Source organism: Gobio gobio (assembly GCF_949357685.1).
Source record: "Gobio gobio genome assembly, chromosome: 16".
NCBI lineage: Eukaryota > Metazoa > Chordata > Actinopteri > Cypriniformes > Gobionidae > Gobio > Gobio gobio.
Window position 1 is genome coordinate 38,855,116 of NC_137109.1, and position 19,676 is coordinate 38,874,791.

At 37.2% G+C, this 19,676-nt stretch overlaps 1 protein-coding gene across 2 annotated transcripts in view; it reads left to right on the forward strand.

The window, feature by feature from the left end:
- lingo2 (leucine rich repeat and Ig domain containing 2) overlaps positions 1-19,676 on the forward strand; it is a 380,872-nt gene that overhangs the window by 216,278 nt on the left and 144,918 nt on the right. For both annotated transcript variants that reach the window (XM_079838709.1, XM_079838710.1), the window contains exon 4: positions 15,422-15,500. The gene's annotated coding sequence lies outside the window, so the exon portion shown is untranslated. The remainder of the gene's footprint in view (positions 1-15,421; positions 15,501-19,676) is intronic.

A 19,676-nucleotide genomic window follows, 5' to 3' on the forward strand; every position in this document is an offset into this window, starting at 1 on the left:
ACATACGTGTCTGAAAAGTCTGAAGTTTAACGCAGACTGTCAGGACGAGTTTTCATACAAAATGTAAATACCCACATGAATTTGTAACATTTACAGATGAGCGTATAACCGTAAAATGAAAGTTCTGCGCTGAGGAAACATCACACATTAAACAGCACACACATCTGTCAAAGCACCTGACAGGGCAAGCCGCATTAATATTACGCCTATGCATTAGCTTGAAGCTTAAAATAAAGAATTCTCATGTTTTGGGTGGCTTGGATCACATACCTTTCCCGCAACAGCTCACTCTGTAGATGCATTTTAACCATAGAAATGCGTTATTCAGTGCTGTATTTTGAGTTTTCCGTGCACGGTGTTCAGAAGCAACTAATCAATGACATTCGTTGGCGATGATTTTCATAGGTATGGATTTTACCTATTAGTTGTTGCAGCCCTACTTGTGTGCCTGAGAAATGGCTACGAGACCATATTGTGTCCCATTTGACATTGTAGGACATGCAAGGGCTTAGAGCAGCATTTGGAACAGGGCCTAATTTTTGAGCTACCTGCATTACCAAACAAACCCGTATAACTTTTTCACATCTGTGGAACACAAAAGAAGATATTTAAAAATATATATTATTAGACCCAATTGGCTGGCATTGAATGGACAGACAGAGGACAATTTCAAACTGTTCTTCTTTGTGTGTGTGGAAACTATCACTTTAAGTAGCTAAACTTATTGTTGTTGTTTTGCTTTCTTCTGAAAGTTAAAGTACAAAGTTTTCTCACTTTTTATGTAGTCACATGTGAAAACCAATGCGTCAGATGTAGGAAATAATAGCACTCACTGCCACTCAGTGGTTCTACCTGACTAATCCACTGGCCATCTGGCTTTTATTTAATAGAGAGGGACGCTTTCAGTTTTCTGGCCAAGAGAGACCGAGCCTATCGATCTGCACTCGCACTCATCGAAAAAACAATCAGACCTCATCAGGAGCTTCACGTATATGTGCTATTATGACATCATCAACCTGTGCCCAGGAGATCTACACCAATTAACCGCCAGCCGACTCCTCTCTGAGCTGTGAACAAACAAGCCCAGCTTTGTACAGTGATAAGGCAATTTACCCAGAACACAGTGCTCTGTTTTTTAGGCACCACAGTTGATTCTAATCTTTTATCATCCTCACTCTTGCCAATATCCGAGGTACCTGCTTAAAATTAATTGCTTATTAAATCAACATTAACCTTTTGACCCCATTTGCTGCCAAACCTGAATGGCTATACTGGAGCTGAAAACAATTACACAAACTTTTTATTTTGTACTTTCTTTCTTTCTATTCCTATTGACAGGGCAATTATAACACAGCATTAAACGTAATGCTGCATGTGTTTTTCTCTTAGAAGTAGGTAGAAGAAGTAATAAAAAGAATTATCATTATTATCATTATCATCATTTAAATAATCATTAACTCTAGTTCTCTCACAAGGAACAACTTTCTTGGTACCTTGAGCACTGACTTTTTTCTGTCATCAACTTTTTTTATTTTAATCTGATGGCTTCTCCCGTGGCCTTGTGGGATAGTAAAGTGTCTGAAAGATGTGTACACCGAAAGCTGTAGGTCATCTGGGTTGTTTGGCCCTAATGTTTAATGAATGCTGCTTTTTTTGATTGACTGGTTTTGGTGTGCTATAGTAAGGAAGGGATGCAGGGTTAGATATATTACTGCTTTCACTTGTAGCTCATCTAATTTATGAAAGTGTGTGTGTTTGTATGCGTGTGTCTGTGTCACTGATGATGTTAATTGACCAACAGGTCAGGGCAGTAATGAGAATCTAATCAGGGGGAACAGCCATTTTTAATCCACTAATCTATGCTAAGCCTCCCCATCAACTACATGCTTTAAATCCGTTTATCAACACACTAACGTGTCAACTTTCCAGACTAATGCATGCTAAAACAAGTACTGTATGAACAAGATTAATTTGTCTCTCTTTCTTTATTTTTTCAACAATACAAGAAGTCTTTCTGAACTGATGCAAGTGTGTTGTGCCATCTATGTGAGGGATGCTGGGTAGCATGATACACCTGACATACTGGGAGTTAAATAAGCTTTAAAATGCTGGACAGGACGCCATGCTCATCAAACCTGAAACTCAATGGGAACAAAGGGAAAAATCTTTATTGACAGACTGCAAGTCTCAGCAAACATCAGGCACAGAAAGGTCTTATTTATATGCTTTTCAGCTGTCCAAAATTAACCGATTCTGAAAGCTATTATAAATGTATCTTTTTTAACCCTTTGTGAGAGGAAAGCAAGCTCAAGGCTAGTAGTAGAGTATGTTTGAACATACAAATGATATGTTAAACTGTCTATGTTAGTCATTATTTTCCCCGATGAAAAACAGCTTAAACCAGTTTAAGGTGATTTGCTGGTCTAGTTGGTCTCTCAGCCTGGTGTTTAGCAGGTCAGCCAGTTTATATCCCATGCCTGACCAGCTGAAACCAAAATCCCTCTTAAACCTGTGGCCAAAACTTCTCTGAAAACTTTAGAGCAGACCGGCCTTACCAACTTGGGCATGCTGGGAGACCAGAAAACCACTTTAGGCTGTATTAGGCCCCGGTCAGACAGAACATGTTTTTCAGGTTTGAAAACGTGAGACGCACCGCACTGCTTTTTTTTTTGTGGTTGACGTTATTTAATTTAGAAAAGAGCAGTGCGCTGTGTTTTTTGCTAGGCAATCCCGACTCGGCTGTCCTGTCAGTCTAATCATGGCCCGCCTCTCCATTCATTTAATTGGACAATGAAAAAAATAAAATGCGAATGACGAGTTGATTATTATATATTTTTTTCAACTTCAGGCGCTTCTACAAAAATACAAGGGTCAGAGCAGAACAGCGCACAAAACACTCACTGCTAATAGAAAACAATTTTTAAAAGGCGCCTTTCACTGCAAAAAAAAAATTGTTCTGTCTGAAACAGGGCCTTAAGCTGGTTTTTCGAGAGCTGGATCGTTGGTAAATTTAATCTCAGTCATTGAGATATGTGTTGCTCGTGGTGTATTCATCATTGATCATGCTGAATCATGGCCTCTTGTTTCTGTGCACCAGAGCATGCTGTGCATTATCACTGGCATTGACCTCTGAGAGAGATCTGATACGTTCAAGATTGGAAAGTTAATATGTCCGTGTAACCCCACACCTTTGGACCTATGAATGGGACCCACACAGCGGGCCACTGAATGGGAGGCGTAGGGGTGCAAGTAGGTCTCTGATGTGCTTTTCCCATATTTTATTAGTGACCTTTCTGAATCACAATCATTTTGGGGTCATGTCATCTCCTACGTCCTTTGAAGCTGGATATGTAGTGTCAACCAGAGCTTAGTTCTAAATGTCAACAAAGTATTCAAGCTGAAATGACTCTCATCTGATGATTTCAGCCATTTGTTTATTGCAATGAGGTTTTCCACACTGGATGCAGGTTATGGCTTTTAATGCACTTTCTGCATTCAGTACTTTTGGCTTATATAAATGCCACTCGTGTTTTACATCAATGGTTGTATTAGTGAATTAACACCTGCTCTTATTCATGTTTATGCAATGTAAATATACGCATATAATAGAGTGAGAAAGGCCTCATGTTGCTTCTATCTATCTATCTATCTATCTATCTATCTATCTATCTATCTATCTATCTATCTATCTATCTATCTATCTATCTATCTATCTATCTATCTATCTATCTATCTATCTATCTATCTATCTATCTATCTATCTATCTATCTATCTATCTATCTATCTATCTATCTATCTATCTATCTATCTATCTATCTATCTATCTATCTATCTATCTATCTATCCATCTATCCATCCATCCACAAATCTTGCATCCTTAGTGACAAACTTTAGCAAGCAAGATCCAGATGAAATGGCTGTCTAAAGTGTGTGATTTTAGCTTGAATGCTTTGTTGACATTTATCTCTAGTGCTCAATGAGATTGCATAACCTTCTTAGCAAGTAGATGACATGAATCCCAAACTATTTTAAATCAGAAACAAAAGTATGAAACATAAACCACCTTGAACATAGTCCCGCGTAGCCAGAACTTCAGACTGACGGCAGAAGGTCTGGACTCTATCGCAGCTTTCATTGGTCAAGGACCACCCAAGAGGACATTTGACTGATATGTAACGTAACAAAATCACAGTTTGTTTGTTCCACGTCATGTTTAGGGGTGTGAAAATGTCAAGTCGATGTCCCTGCAATAACAGACCAGCATGCATCTATAAATTATTCATTCAAGAACAATGGACATGGAGGCGCGAACCTCACATACTTTTGAAAATCCAGCGTTTAGTCAAACCTGGTTAGTTGTAAACACGGCCGCGTTCTTCTTCAATGAGGGAGTTTGGCGGCACAGCATTTGTTTTTAGGTGGACCGTTAAAGAACACAACACACTCATCATGTAGAATCAGATGACGACTTCGAAACGTTCGCAAAGACCCGTCCCCTTTGGTTACTGTTGCTATGTCCGACAAGCCTTGGCGTTCTCACACTACACACGTTCTCACGTAGAGAAAATACATTGCGGAGCAAAGAGGATACTGACAACACGCAGACAGGAGAGGGAAAGTTACTTTTGATATGAAACAAAGTCTCAACTTTAAAATGTCTTTTTTAAGAAATGTAAACCACAAATAGCGTTTTGTGGCTCTTTAATGTGTCTTGATCGCTGTAGCGCCTCAGTTAAAGCTGCTCGTGAACCGATCATCTTTTCCTTCTAGTTCATTGATAAGCATCAAATTAACATGAATGAACACTAAAAGAAAAATTGTTTCAACTGCGGAAAGACGTCAGTAAACACCATCTTTCAAGTTCAAGTCCACCGACGTTAATCTACTAACTCTCGTGACTGCTTTGTCGGACAAACCGGCAGATTCAGCGATGTGATTGGTCAGATCGCCTGTCAATCAAACTCGCGGCGAAGGGTGAATTGTCCGTGGGCATCACGTCTGAGGCTAAGACTACCTTGAACCATACTTTGACTACAAATGCCTATGAATAGGAATGCTATTATGATGGTGATAAAAGGGTGATAAAAACAATGAACACTGACAGACTTATATTGCTCTCAAATCTAGCTGCATTTATTATCACCTAATATTTAATCAAATGTGCTGCCATAGTGAGATTTTGAAAAGAATCACAAATGCGTTCTGACTGTATCCATCTTTCACAGAAATTGAGGTTTGTAATGAGCAGGAAATTAAACTCAAATGGCAGTATAGTCACGTACACACAATGTTACAGTCGCAGCGTGATGGGTGGAGATTTCGAGGGTGAAAGTGACAAAAAGTGACTGATCTAATTTTGTTCTCCATCGACGGTGTAGTTTTTTCGATCTGTTTTTCCCTCTGCATCAACTCACACGTTGAGTATCAGAATATCAGCATTCACCGATGTAAGCAGAGTTGCAGTGGTGTGAGATTGATCTTTGGAGGACCTTTAATCCCGGGCTTGATTGCACTGTGCATCGACAAGGCGAGTGGAATGGCGGAAATCAGTGCTGGATTTCCCACCGACACCCAGTGTATGTCCTGATTATGCAAATGGAATGCCAATCAGCTTCAGTTCTCTGACTAGTGCACAGTAAACAGGTCACTTTGTTCGGAAGCCTCCCTCTATCTAACAATGATAGGGGCTGTGAAGGTTTTTATTTGTTGTTAATATGTTTTGCAGGTCCAATAATAACTTGTTTGAGACAGTATTTATTTATATTTATCATGAGGAGTATAACAAACCACACACTTTTTTCTCTCTCAAGAAATATTTGGTTGGAATTGTTCTAAGATGTTCCTAAAAAAAAAAGATGTCAATAGCGTGGTGCTGTAGTTTCTAAACTGTACGTTAACTCACGTCACAACACCACAAACCTGTTGTCTTAAAGCTGTTTAAAAGCCTCACATCCATCTGGAGTTCCATGTATTTTTCAATAGAAATCCCCCCTCATCAAAGACAAGAAGAATACACTCACCAATTTCCTTCTAAACATAGAAAGACATCCCATTCTTCTTGAACATCTGACATGACGTCTTGTCAAAGTGACTCATAGCACTCAACCAAAGCTCATGGCAAATACTGAGATGTACATCTCCAATAAATTCATCGTGTCAGTTTTCCTTTGCTCCGCTGTATTTTTCCATAAATTCATTTCTGAAGTAGTTTGGTGTCCTGCTCCGGATATTCAGTCAGGTGTGAGGCTAATATAATAAGGAGGACTGACTGTGAGGCTTAACATGCTAAATAAACAAATCCCTTTCAAGTGCCCATTGTGAGAAGATATTAAAACTGTTGTTCAGGGTACAGATTAACATGAACTAAATGAAGTGTGGGTATTGATTGTCATTTTACTGACCGCTGTTTACTCTGAGCCCTGCATTTCCTTATCAGCTTCAACAACCCATTGTGCTCTAAGAATGAGTGAGATGAATATGAAAAAGTTGCATGTTAGAAGGGCCAGAGCAACCATTATTACTAAATAAACATTATTAGATTAAATTGCTTGTACTGTTTTTTTTTTTCTTTTTTTAAGCATATGTTGCATTCATTTTCAGTTTTAATTGGTTTATTAGTGGATGTTATCTAGCCCAGAGCAATGAGCAGTGAGTGTCTCTTTTTTTCTATATAATGTTGTTTGCTTAATATTCCTTGATTATCATGTTTACGTAATCTAAAGCCCTCTGGTGTGTGAATTTAGTAAATACTGTTCCTTTTTATTTTTAATTTTTTTTACCAATATTGGTGATTAAAGCATGCGTAATTGATTCTGGACTTCATTTGACATCCCTGTACTCTCGTACTCCCCTGTCACCTAATTAATATTCATGAGCCAAGCCTATATAATGCCTTATATTGTCTCACTACTTTTCAGTTTGTGCCTTTATCACTTTTAGCAACCAGTAAACCGATTGATTATTATGCAGGCTATGAAACGTCAATACTCATTCAGTTAAAATTAGTCATGGATTATTATTGTTGTTAAGCATAGTTTGGGTTAATATTTTGATTTCAGAATTTATCCAGCCAAAAGCATTTTCTATGCTTTTTTTATGTTAATGTTGTTTGATTAGCATGCCTTTATTGCCATGTTTGCATGTGTATGTAATCTAAGGGGCATCTGGTGTGTGAAATTAGTAAATACCATGTGCTCCCTTTTATTCTACCTCCAACTGTGGGGATTAAAACTGTATAACTGATTCCTAACATCTTTATTATTGCTGTAAGTGCCAACGTACCTGTCTTTAGGGGTGAATGTCATATCGCCTAATTAATATTTATCAGCTAACCGTATATATGGATATTATGAGGGACCTTTTCAATCATCCTACGCCTCTGCGTGTTAGTACAGGTTAAACAAGCAAAGTAAATAAAATATGCACACAAGGAGACAGAGAGCAAACCTGGAATAAATGTGAGAGTAGTTAAGTGCAAATGTGAGCGTCCTTTAGCGCGCCTTTGAAGGGCACAGGAAGTATTAACTTACCAGTGTGAACGTGGAGCGCTTTTATGGATGATTGTTGGTGTTGAATATATTTGACATTTTAGTATCAGGTGATGTTTGAGGAGGAGGCGTAAAGAGAGAGGTGAAAATATGCATGCAAAGAGCAAGGGCACTCTATAAACAAGGTCGCGTTTGCATTGCAAGAAAGCTTTCAAAAGCGTTCTGAATATGCTATAGTCATTTGCTATTCCTGTAATTCTTGTCAAGGCTTGGCATCTTGCCTTTGTTTGTCTTTTGCTATGATTTATGTCAAAACCAGTCTCGCCTTTCACATCATAGCATGCTTATAATTAGTGAAACTCTGCCTATATAGGTTGGAAAAAAGCACTGTTGCAATTATACAATTATTGAAATGTTTGTTTTACCTCACGCTCATTTCCTTATTTAACCAGGTTTAAAAACTCAAAAGTGACCTGTCCAAAAGGGCAGCAACAAGTAACATAAATATGCATACAAAGTTGCATGCAAAGAAACATTGTGGGTATCTAAAGCTGGACAGGGAATCAAGTTTCACAGAGGGGGACTTTGTTTAATAGTCTCCATTGTGCTGAATAAGCCTCAATTCAGAAAGCTGAGGCTATTCTCTTAGCAATGTCATGGCTACCGGCCGTGATTTTCGGCCAGGCTATTTTATGCTTGCCTAAGCAGTATGTGCGCTCATTTAGTTTGTCTCCCCTACGGTAGAGATGCATCTCAATCTTTGATGAGCTCTCTAGAGTATGGGCAGTTACATTTCGCCTGTACGTTTTTTTTTTGTTGTCAATTTTTACCCTAAAAGCCATTAAAGAGAAACATTCTTAATGTTCTCGGGTTTTAACATAACAACACTATCATGAATGTTGAATATAGCTGATATGACTTTCAACTCAACTAAAAATGCTTCTTTTTTTATTTTTGTATTTATGAACGAACTATAGATGTGCCTGGAAGGAGGGAGCTGTTTTTTGTTTGCCACCAGCTTGCAGTAATATATTTTTTTTCTCTTCAAGAAACTGATTTCAAGATTCTCACTGTTATTGAGGCTGTGATATATTTTCATTGGATTTTATTATGCCTGTAAGTTTATTTATCCAAGCACAATTTCACCCTCACAATACCAGCGTGTCCTGAACTGCCTCAGCCATAACAGATGCTCCAGAATTGAATATAGATTCAAGTGAGCAAGACAGGTTGCCTGATGAATCTCAATTTGCTGGTGACCATATTTCATGGCTGCCTTGGTCTCACGAGTGAGGGAGAGAGAAAGGGGAAGAGGAAAGCAATACTTGCTAAGCTGCCATTCTGTGAAGAGGTGAAGTGATCCCAGTCGGAATAGGACACACATTCAAATGAGGCTGACTAAGAATCAAATGGTGCCACAGAGTAGATCAGTAGAGTAGAGGGGTTTTTATCTATTGGGGTTAGTGTACTGATAGTAAGAGAATCGATAACCGCTGCCTCTCTCAAACTATCTATTGAAGGCATATTTTATAAAAGAGTATTTGTCTTGTTTTCCAGTAAGAATATCTAAACATCCTTTAAAACATCAAATAACCTGAGCAGCAAAACGTATTGTTTTAAGCATAAACCTCTGTAGTAAGTATGGTTAATGCTTGTATGCTTAAAAGAAGTGCAACAATACTTTTTATCTTATTATTAGTATTGTTTTGCATCAGGGTCACATGGATGCTGAAATATTTCTCAGCATTTTTTTTTTTTTTTTAATTCGTTTTAAGCAGATGATCAGTCAGTGATATGACTTGATTGGACTGACCATATATATATATAAATATATATATATATATATATATATATATATATATATATATATATATATATATATATATATATATATATATATATATATATATATATATATATATATATATATATATATAATATATACATTTTTATATATCTACAACAATGCATTTACAGTGCATTTATATCAATACTTTGTGTTTGCTTTTAAAATCCACTTGATTAAAAAATGATAAAAGAAAATTTTTTAGTTTTTTCAGGTAATTTTATTTTGATTTAGAGATGTTTACATACACTGATCAGCCATAACATAATGACCACTGACAGGTGAAGTGAATAACACTGATATCTCTTCATCACGGCACCTGTTAGTGGGTAGAATATAAGCAGCAAGTAAACGTTTCGTCCTCAAAGTTGATGTGTTAGAAGCAGGAAAAATGGGCAAGCGTAAGGATTCGAGCGAGTTTGACAAGGGCCAAATTGTGATGGCTAGACGACTGGGTCAGAGCATCTCCAAAACTGCAGCTCTTGTGGGGTGTTCCCCCAGTGGTCTGCAGTGGTCAGCATCTATCAGAAGTGGTACAAGGAAGGAATAGTGAGGAACCAGTGACAGGGTCAGGGGCGGCAGCAGGTTTACATGCATCAAAGGTAGAAAAAAATTATTTTCTCATAATATACATTGCACATCACCACAATGTTCAACGATTCTCAAACGACTCGACGGATTACTCAGTCTCTCTAAATCCCTCCTTTCCACAAGCCTGCTCTGCTCTGATAGGTCAGACGGCCAAGTCTGTTGTGATTGGTCTACCCATACAGCGCGTATTTTAAAAACAAATGCCCATTACATACACTGTAAAAAAAATTCAGGTCTCCAATTTTTCAGTTGGCCAAATTGAATTTCTGTGAATTGATGCAATTTAATTCACAGAAATTAAATTTGGCCAACTAAAAAATGTAGATGTGATCAGTCGCTAGAACATTTTCAATTGGATACCTGAATTTTTTTTACAGTGTTACTGATTTTCAGCTCCTTTCAGGAGGCTTTGAACAAGGCCGAAACAAGTGATAGAAGATTGCTCTCGCAAATGTAAAATAACGGAAACATCAAACATTAAACAGCATGTAAATCAAAACTGCCTAATGTTACCAAATTAAATGTAGAACCCATCCAAGCTTTGGGAGTGTTGATGGACTCAATCTACTCCATCTATGTTTTGACCATCGTTCTATCTGTTCTCTGTAGACTTTTGTTTAAAATGTTGCCTTTCTTTATGAAACTTACTCACATTCAAGTGTTGATAAAAAAGTTAGCATGAAGCTAGAATATGATATTTTTTTTAATTAGTTAAAGTATAGTTAAAGGTATGTTATAAGTGTAATAAGTGTAAAAAATTGATATCTACAATTGAATATAGTAGTATAATGAAAGTGCAAATATAGTATAAATGGTAAGCTATAAGTATAATGTTATGTTCACTTAAAGAAAACTTACAAGTATACTTGCAGTATAAACTACTAAACGAGTAGTATACTGAGAGTACACTTCAGTGTACTTTAATAAACAAAAAAATGTACTACATATATTAAAATAGTAAACTACTAGTATACGTATAAGCTACAGATGCAGTACAAATGAGAAACCTAGTTGTGCACTTAAAGTTTACTACTGTTACACTTATAGTACACTTAAACGTACACTTTTATATACAAAAAGTGGGCCAATTTAGTCCCAAGCAGTATTGAAATAGTACACTTACAAGTTTACTACTAGTACACATTAATATTAGTATACTTACTACATAAAATATACTTGAACATTACTTAAGTATACATCATAAAATGAACTTGAAGTATACTACTTTTTCGTAAGGGTCGATGGGTCATTGGCTGTTTTGGCAGCAAAAGGGGGACCAACAGAGTAGTAGGAAGGTGGTCATAATGTTATGCCTGATCGGTGTATATATTGACAGCATTCTATTTTGTTATATTTTATGTGTTGAAAGGCCGGTTATACTAAACGGAGTAATCTTTACACATGTTCTACATTTTAAGCACTGAGAAGGTTACATTGATCATAAGACTACAAGGTGCAGTGCAAGAGAAAGATTTTCAGCATTAAGGTTTTTAAAATCAATGTTGAATATAACAAACTACTGTTAAAGTAACTCTAGTATTGATTTGAAAAGAAAAGGACCTTAAAAGCCAATTTAGGATAACTTAATCAATAACCACAGAATCAATAACAGAGAGGTTTTTAATGGCAGACCAGCATGTTCTACATATCTTAGAGTTTTGCACTAATAACATCAATAATGTTCTCAAGATAAATCTCAGTTAAGGGCAAGTAAAATTAAAAAAAAAAAATTGTTAAATTGCTTTCTACTGCTCTTTTACATGAACAATTCAAACTGTCGTTACTGGACATAAACATGGAGGCCATTGATTTACTTCCATTATGTGATCTTATTGAATCTATTGAAACAGCGCAGCCACTAAGTAGTGCTCCATGCTATTTTTTATTTTTATTTTTTTTACATTATAGTCGTTTCAGCTCAGTCTTCAGGTCTGCAAATAGAGCAGTAAGCCTGTGCAGACAATTTGCAAATTGTCTTCATGCTCATATATGAATGTTAAATGGGAGGATGGAGACAGGGGTCACAATGCTGATATGCCTCTGTGTGGGGATTCTACCGTAATTAGCCCAAAGCAAAGAGATTAATGCTCTGTCCCTCTGCCCATGGGTTAAACTCTTCCTTAACAAGCTCATTAAGTTCATGTAATGATCTCTCTAACATGCTGTGCTAAGACAGGAAACAGTCCTGACACCTCAATGAATGGCATGGATTGAGTCTCTTATGCTTACCAAGGGTGCATTTATTGAATCGAATGTATAGAATTAATGCAACTCTGCTTGTAGAATTGTAAGTGTAGTTTATTCTTGTGATGGCAGATTTTTATCAATTTATTGCATCTTTGCTGAATAAAAGTATTAATTCATTGTAATACTATATATTCATAAGTAAATTATGGGAGATTGATGTGAAAACCTTTTTCAATTTCTCAGTGAATCGGTCTCTTCTTTTCTAAAATATTGCTTCTGTATTTGTTGTTTATTTGTGATTGCATTCATTTGATGAGTGCTCTTAATGCATTCAGTTTGTTTTTACTTGGATTGCACTGCACAGTGCCACTGGGGCCGAGGGAGGAGGCAGTTCTTTCAGAGATAATGAGAACAGACACTGTACATGTGTCTGTGTGCATTGCCACTTCTCATTTACCCAACGTGAACATGGCAAAAGAGCAGAGACAAAGGAGAGACACGGGGAGAGAAAAAGACATTGAACAGAGAGAGAGAGAGAGAGAGAGAGAGAGAGAGAGAGAAAGGCGGGGGGGGTGGTAGGTTGAGAGAGACTCTTTAAGAACCAGCACCACATCCTCTTGTGTCACTGTTTGAATTTTTGGGATTTAACAATTAAATCACAAAACGTATTGCCAGATTCTGGGAAGGTGAATTCTTCAAACAGTCTCAACCTATCAGTCTATAAAGTCTTCATGTATTTTACAACATTTCAACTTGGGATTCGTATTAAGAGGGGATCATTTTTTAGGATTCTTTACCTAACTTAAGTCTCTGAGATCCTGACACCTTGCACTTCCGGAGACTCCAGGTAGACTCATTTTTCCCTGTCGCCCCAAAGCTAAAATATGCTAGGGAAAGTTGGTTGAACTCCTCCATAATCCAGACCCGCTTAGGAGCACCATGACACTAACTCTTTATGCAGGCTGTGAGATATCCCCTCTGTGCTACCACAAGCTACTTCAAAACAGTCTACTGACACACGTTATCCCCACACGGATCAAACTTGACCCATGCTAATAAGCCACTCTAATGGATTCGGGTTTAACTCAGGAGGGGAGAAATGCCACATTATAGAGCACAGTTAATGTAGTGTTAAATCGATGTTCTGTTTCACTCTTTCTAGTTGTTAACTCTTTGTTTGGAGGTGCAGCAGATGCGTTCATCTGTGTTAGTCTCCTGGAGGCTCTTGGGAGCATCAATCCACTGCTCCCATCCCCTGCCACCCCCGGCACCTACTGGAATCCCTGTTGGTATCATGGCACTCAATCTATTTAATTGCCACAATGATGGGATTAATTGGTGTGTTGTTATCCATTACAACAGGCCCCAGGTTGATGCACAGCAAAGGGCAAATCAAGCATGAACTGAAGACTAATCAAGCACATGAGATTGAAAAGGATTTAGCAAGATGTCCATGTGGGCAGAATAATTGAATGAGATAGATATCACTGTGGCCGCTGGTCAATGAGAGGATATACCAGTGTTTGATAAATACCAGCATACCGGCCTTTGTTCTTTTCTCTGTTACATGTTCTGTATACTTTGTTCAAAAGTTTGAGATTGGTACGATTTTTTTTAATGTTGTTGTTATACATTTCAAACAGTTAGCTCTCAATATGAACATTTTTATCACAGTAGAAAAAAAAAAAGTGAAACATAAATCTTCAGAGAATCTATTGGTGCATTTTTTTTAATGCTTTTCAATACCATTTTGACAAGCTGAAAGCATTTAAGAAAAGAACAATCTGGAACTAGCAAGGATAAAGACTTCAGTTATTAGTTATCAAAAGCTAAGCAGTTTGAGAAAATAACTATAAACCATATGTCTCTGATGGATAAAGACTAAAGTTGGACATTCTGACCAGGCATCTTACATGTAAAGCACGTCATTCTCTTCTTTAAAGAGGAAGCCATTTTATGCCACAGCGTCTGAGAGAACAATGACAGGCTGATTGCCCCAATGTGTTATCCATGGCGGCGGCTTTGGGAAACTATACCGCTGATGATTAAGGAAGGGGTTGAAATAGATTTTATTTGCTGTCCTCCTCCTATGGTCCTTTCATTGAACACATACAGCCAGTATGTTTAGGGGAATAAGAGAGGGAAGGCACACATTGTCATTTCACCTTGCACAGGTTGAGCTGCCCTACTTTTCTGTGTGGATTGTAACACCCACAGGCATGAATCAATATCAAGGGGCTTTTCAGCTTGTGCTTTTGAAATGTTATGCTTTCATATGGCAGCAAAACTTGCTTCATTATGTTTGAACAAAACAAGATTATTGCTCAATACTTTATGTGGAAGATAAACAATGTGGCCTTGTAAAACAATATTTTGGAGAGTGTAAGTAAAAGAATCATTTGACCTAGGTTGCATACTTTCTTAGCAAGCCCTTGATATTCTACAGCCGTCTTGATCTTAGGCACCGGGCATAGCAACAAGATCTGGAGGATAAATGGTCAAACAGGAGGACAGCTATTGTCCTTGAACTGCTTAATGGGCTACTAATAGCACTGAGTGTCAGGACTGATTTTACAAAAGAGTCCAGAAACAAACTTTCTACTCCTTTTTTCCCCTTTTCTTCTTCTACAGAGTTGTCTTCTACATATTCCCCAGCTTTCATTAGCAATTCAAGACCTTGTGTTTGCATAATCACCTTGCCTCTGTCTACCGCCAGGCCTGTATGGAGAGGCTCATTAGTGTCTTTTCAGACAGTAAAAGAAAGAGAGAAATATTGTCAGAATAAAATGATTTCCACAAGGCAGAGAGGAGAAGCGCGGATGGACTGGGATATAGATATTCCGAATCCTTGCTGTGAGATTCCGGGGTTTTAAATAACAAGAACAATGTCCTGTGTCATAGAACAGCATCCTGTGTAGTCCATAAGAGCATAGAGGAAGCGAGAAAAAGGTAAAGCCTCTTTTTTCATGTGGGGCTTTGTACATATTACATGATATTGATTGCGCAAAAGTTTCATTGTGGCTTGGCCCAGACTTTGCTAGAAGCGCCTGTGAAACTCGAGCTCTAGATATTACGGGTAAAGCCGTGAAACACAGAGCTTGCAGACAACACTCGCAGTAATAACATACTGTGTTGGTTTTCACATCCATAAGGGTGTTCCGTTTGCTTGTGTTCTGGGCTTTTTCAAACTATTGATTGTATGTATGTGTTGTCTGCTTCCTAATTACACCTTGTTTTTTTTTCTTCTCTCTCTCCCTCCATTTCATCTCTGATCTTTATTTAATTCATTTATTTTGTGCTTTCTTGCAGATTTAAAAGACAACCCCTAACGAGAAGCCTCTTTACTAGAACAAAAACATGGCCAAGGGGAAGATCTCTTCTCCATGTGGTGAGCACCTTCCTGATATTTCTTGATGCTTTATGGTGAAACATGGTGGCACGGCGTATTGTTTAGTTCAGAAAAATGAGATAAATATGCTAAATGTATTCTGAAAACATCAATCTGCAACAACAAACAAACTAATCAATCTATATTTAACCACATTTCCATTTCAGTAAGCTTTTAAGGTCTCCGCAGACGGCTGTTCAAAGATGTATAGTCACCGTCTAACCCCTTCACACACATGCATAAATATACAGACATACACATACTCATTACTGTATGACACAGAGTTGATATAGATTTATTTACCCAAATGCCTCCAAAAGTCGAGGAAAGCAGGGGGTTGATTGAGCAGCAGCATAATAATCCTCGTACAGTGGAAGCAAGGAATCATGCATCAAAGTGCTTGCCATCTGTAGGAGGGCTTGAGTCCCTCAAGATGCATTAGGACTCTGTAATGGGTTTGGCAAGGTGCTGCAATAATGGACGGATTCTAGGAACAAAGTTATTGATTATCACACATCCAGGGGTGCGCAAAATACAGAATTGATGAATCACCTCTCTTTCAGTTCATAAGTGTCAATCTGATTTGAACTCACCACACCACACAAGTTGAATTAGAATTTGCATGTAAGAACTTAAAGGGGACTCTGTTAAAGAGACGGGCCTATCAACTCTGCAGCGGATATTAATATCCGAACACTACTGTACAACAGCTAGGTAACTTATATCGGCAGTTTAACCCTCTGCTGCTCTTTGGTCATTTCTGACCGGAAAATGTTCTGTTTTGAAATTTTTTAAATCACTGCTTCATCGGAATGATATGAAACTTGGTGACTTTTCTAGCATTAGGTATGTAAACACACACAAAAATTGGGGTCATGATTCGAGCATGCTAATTGGTCATAAAATTTAAAAAAGTAGCGTTCATTGTCTTCGGTCATAAATGACCGACCATAGGAAATTAATGGGAAATCGGCAAAAACACAAACATTCTCAGAATATTTGTGTGTACAATCTACAAATCGGCCATGATGCTGAAAAAAAGTACACAGCAGTAAAGGGGTGACACTCTAAAACATCAAGAGTGTGATATTGACACATCCACTCACACACACACACTTATACACACACACACACCAATGAAAAACTGAACCTATGAACCACATTTGGAATTTTTTTAAATCACAGCTTCATCACAATAATATGAAACTTGGTGACTTTTCTAGCATTAGGTATGTAAAACACAAAAAAAATTAGGGCATGATTCAAGCATGCTAAGTGCTCTTCAGTCAAAAATGACACCGTAGGAAATGAATGGGAAATCTGCAAAAACACAAATTCACAGAAAAAATCTATATTTCTAACAAAAAAAAAAATCTAAAACTTTATAATAAATAGTCTTTGAGATTTTTTAAATATATATTCAAATCCATCAAAAAAATAATTAAATGTGTTCAAAACAGAACTAGGGAATTTTCAAGCCTCCTGTAGTCAATTCATCAGGTGAATATTTTTTTTATTATTATCGCAATATACAGTATGGCAGTTTGTGTGTAGCAATTGAGTATTTCTTAGAGATTTTCATGCTTTCGGCATGGATGTTCTTTCAAATCAGGGAGTATAGTCGGGAAAAGTGTTGGGGGAACTTTTTTTGTTCTCTCTCTCATTTCCCTGCGGTGGCAGCTACGCCCTTGTTGTTGATCCATGAAAATCAGCAGTAGTCTCATATGATTCCTGAACGCTACATGAACTTTCAAAGTGCATTGTTATCTCTTTGGATTTAAGAAAACAATGGCTGAAAATGTGGTCATCTCTAGACAGCGTTCTACTACACCGCTTTTCTCTGTCATTGTGCCACTATGAATCCCAAGTGTTTTGAGCACGGTCTGGTTAGTTTTCACTTTCTCTTATTGCTTGAAACTGTTCAGCACTCAGCCTGCAGGGTAAAAGTGCATTGCTGTGATTCACATTGTTTGGTTCCACATCCATGTGACCTTCCTGTGTGTTTTGATTAGTGATATTCATATTAAGTTTCTCCTTTGTGTTGCTTTTGTTTTGTATCATATTCTGTAATAGGTGGGGTCATGAAAGGACAAGTGCAGTGGCCAGGCATGAATTTATTAGCTGTAGTACAGTAGAGGTCAGACAGCAGAGCTTGTGGAATTGTATACTGTACATATAAGAATGAAGTGGTTTTCTATTTGTCAGGGGTAAAAAAAAAAATTGATAGAGTGTATAACCATACGAACATATACCCATAAATATCTATTGAAGACCCCTGGTGAAAATCAAGTTTTTAATGTTGTTTATATGTCTATGTGGTGTTTTTTAATATGCTTTAAGACAAACCATGTGCAAATTCATGTCACCATTGCTGAGTATTTTCTCCTTAAAACTGCATTGAACCAAAGACAGTCTCATAAACACAGTTTGAAAACGCAGTTGTATGTCACAAATATGTTGCAACCGACATGCGGGTGGGCTTTATAATATCATCATTACTATATTTTTCTGTTGATGTGAAAAATCGGGTACATTTAGCAATATAGCGGGTGAATTATGTATATGATGTATATTAGGATGTTATGATGAAATATGCCTTTCTCCACTGATGTTCTAATTTGTTCAAAGCATTTTAAGGATATAGATTTTTAGAAGACAACTGTCTGACTCTGAGATGGCGAATGGGAACATGATTGAGTAACATTAACAACACATTATTAGTTAAGCAAAAGACTAATCATATTAATTAACATTATGCGTCCGACATTGTAGAGAGCGATACATAAAATGCATTAACATTCTGATACATCGACTTGTAGATGAGCCTGTATAATTGACTCTTCCATTTCTTCTGAATCAGTTTCTGGTTCAAACATATATGGGTGAATTAAACCAGTATTGTAAAGTAAAGTTGACCGAGTGGATCAGGTATTCTGAGCTTGTGGTGCGATTGCGTGGAGGCGGGGCTAATTTGCATATTCATGAATCCGCGGATACTAAATGAAGCAAGGGTGTAGAGTTACATTCAAGCTATTTTAAGCCATGAAGAATTCACAAGAAAAAAAAACATTTAAATATGTAATTTTGGTGATTCAAGATGAGTTTTAAGGGACACCATTATTGACTACAGGCAGACTTTAAAAAATGTATTTTTCTTACTCTCTCAGTTCCGCTATTCTTCACCCTGCAGAAGCCCTTCTTGTCTGCGCATCTGCAAATTTGTGGCCCTTGTTCTTATAATGGTATGCACTTGTGCCTGCTTCTTTCTGATGCAATATTTAATGTGTCTTTTTTAGGGGACATATTGAGTTGTGTATGGAATATTTGTAGCTGTGCGTCATATTCACTGCACATCTATCCTATTCACAATCTACAGTCTCATCTTGCTGCTGAGTTACAGTAGGTTGCATCATAGGCACTTCTGAAGGAACGTTGACCAAGTGCCTTTATCTTTTTCTCTTTCTTTCTTTCTTTCTTTCTTTCTTTCTTTCTTTCTTTCATACAAATATAAAAAGTAGTAATACAATAAAAACAATAATAAAATATTACAATTTAAAATAACTGTTTTAATATATTTTAAAATGTAATTTATTCCTGTGATGACAAAGCTGAATTTTCAGTCTCATTACTTCAGTCTTGAGTGTGACATGATCCTTCAGAAATCATTCTAATATGCTGGTTTGCTGCTCAAGAAACATTTTGTATCATTATCAATATTAATAAAAGCTGTGCTGCTTAATATTTTTTGTGGAAACCATAATACCTATTTTTCAGTATCATTTGATGAATAGAACGTTCAAAAGAAATTACATTTTTTTATGTAACATTATAAATGCCTTTACTGTCACTTTTGATCTTTCTTTCTTTCACTGTCTTTTTCTCTCTGCGTCAAGCTTCTGCAATTACTCAGTGTAATGGTGCAGGGCCAGTTCATTTGGGACTGTGCAGTGTCCAAGTAAAAGTCTCAGCACAAAGACTTGATATGGTCTCTTCCTGACACAGCAGTTCTCTCTTGTGCATTGATTCCTATAGCATTTGACGATTATTGGATATTAACTGTCATGCTTCCCCAACTGTCTTTAATTAGAAGAATTCAGTATTGTGACAGAACCAGAAATATTAGGATTCAGCTGTTTCATAGCCAACCATAGCCATATTATGTCTAATATTAACATT